This window comes from Patiria miniata, unplaced genomic scaffold (assembly GCF_015706575.1).
Source record: "Patiria miniata isolate m_02_andy unplaced genomic scaffold, ASM1570657v1 HiC_scaffold_10, whole genome shotgun sequence".
Classification (NCBI taxonomy): Eukaryota; Metazoa; Echinodermata; class Asteroidea; order Valvatida; family Asterinidae; genus Patiria; species Patiria miniata.
Window position 1 is genome coordinate 7543723 of NW_024037048.1, and position 2416 is coordinate 7546138.

Genomic DNA, 2416 nt, shown 5'->3' on the forward strand with positions numbered 1-2416 from the left:
ATTGATGAACAATAATAAATAATTTATAAATAGGCTACCTTAGGCCCCCAAAAAAGTCTCCGGTTTCTGGTATGGAGGTTTACCATGGTGAAATTGCTTTATATCTAAAAAACCAATATTGATAAACAATAATAAATAATTTATAAATAGGCTACCTTACTACTCATGTGGCCTATCACGCAGGCATTGTCAGGCCGGCAATAAACGATTGAGAATATTTCTATTCCCCTTGGATGGGCTGCTAGTCCATCGCAGGTTACTCCCCAGCTGATGCCGGTAGTATTTATACTCCTGGGTGAAGAGAGGCAGGTGGGGGTAAAGTGGCTTGCCCAAGGACACAGCATATGGCCGTCAGCTAGATGCGAACCAGTCAGTCCGCAGCGCACTGAAAAGCCGTTCATTTTATGTGCGCTGTATGCATGGCATTCCGGTGCGTGACCTCGTTTTGAATACTTAATGAGCTGTCGACGACGCATGGAATGTGGTCCGAAATATCCATTTTATTAGTCAACTATCAATATCATGTATATTTTCTTTTAGATAGAGAACCATTCTGTTATATTATTAATCAGATGGAAATTACGTGAAATTTAGAGGGAGAAATTTGTAACGGAAAAAAACCTTCGAATCTCAACGAATTGGCCTTCAAAAAACGACGGTATTCTCCATCTTCTGACAGCGGCCACAGCTCAATTTCACACCAACGTCAGAGATAATGCTATATTTTATCCAAAAAATTGTCGATTTCGCTTTGATCTTAAGCTAGTCTAGTCAGGGCGCAGAAAGTTATAACGATCTTCAAAACCCAGCAACGAAACATCCCGCCATGACAGTGCGTCGTTTTCCCGTGCCCTCATTGGCCCAAAATGACGTCATCACGAAAGATTTCATAATAACGTGTAGTTCATGTATCCATGTTACAACACGCATGTGGAATTTTGTGCAGGGACTTATGGTAGGTTTTGAACTATTTTGTTGTCGCTGTAGAACCCTTCGGAAATTATTCATCTGTTAAGTTAATGTGTCCAGAGCCAATGTAAGTTAACACTATTAGACTTTTTTTTCTTCAAAATTGTATCCCTTTTATCAAATAATAAAATCCAAAATATAAAAAATGTACATGTGACAAAGTTGAAGTTATTTTGGATATTTGTTTTCTGTTTTTATTGAAGACAATTTTCAAAACACAACTTATTCAAATCGTATAAACTTTGAATTTATGTTATGAACCGTTTTATATAAGAACTGTATATTTTCATATAAAATGCCTGTTGTATTTTTTTAATTCTAAATTTTAATTTTTAATTGGGCTGACTCATCTTTGATGACAGTTTCTACAAACGTTTGTCTTGACCAGGACAATTTACTTTTATTTTTTAAATAGATTTTTAATCATTGTCCAAAGATATTTATAATAAACTAAATAAAAATAAATAAACTTACATGTACATGTACTTGCAAGCATTAACATACTAGATCAGTTTTTGTATAATATTGTTACACCATCACATCCTTGCTTTGAAACACTCATGGAAAACTCAGATAACTTCTTTTCATGACATCGCACATCACAAATTGCAAATACATGTGTTAATAATACCCATGTTTCCAGCCAGAATAAAAATCAGCTTGCATAAAGAAGGGAAAACATTTTTTTTTAAATGAGTTTTGGCATACGCGTCCATGTCTGACAACATCTGTCTTTGGATAAGAAATAAACGTCAACAAAAATCAATAGCAAAAATATCATCAACTCTCCTACAATCTAAAAACTGCTAAAATCTGGTAGTAACAGGTTCAATTTAAACAATTTACAGTGAAGTGAAGATGATAACAATAACCACAGTTCTGGCATAGTGTCACTAATCACGATTATGTACATGAAGCAATGTTTACATGTAGTAAATTTGAGATAATCTTTGGTTGCTGTCTTTGGCATGGTATCTGTGGCATGACTTTAAATAACCGTTTAACATGGCAACAACAAATGGTGATGATGTTGTTTACACAACGCAGTACATATAAAGGCCGGATCATACTCTGCGAATGCAAATTCAAATTGTTGACGTCACGGCACTGCAATTTCACAAAAGGTGAGCATGTTTCAATTCCGTCAAATTTGAAGCGAAGGTTTCATGATGTCAATGTCGCTTTCCATTCGCTACAAGTATATGAACCGACCTTTACACTGAAGTACAAAAATCATAAAATCTGCACACAGGAACTTTACTGCATGAATCTGAGTCTCAGAAAACATTCTTGTGTGAGAGATGATAAATTGTCAATGTCAACGACATAAAATGAGGACCATGCCAACCAAGGCACTGAAGTGAACGTGACGGTTCCCGTGTTGGAGGCGATGAAACTGTCAACGACAACTGAGGACCGAGGCATTGAACTGGCTGGAACAGGTTCC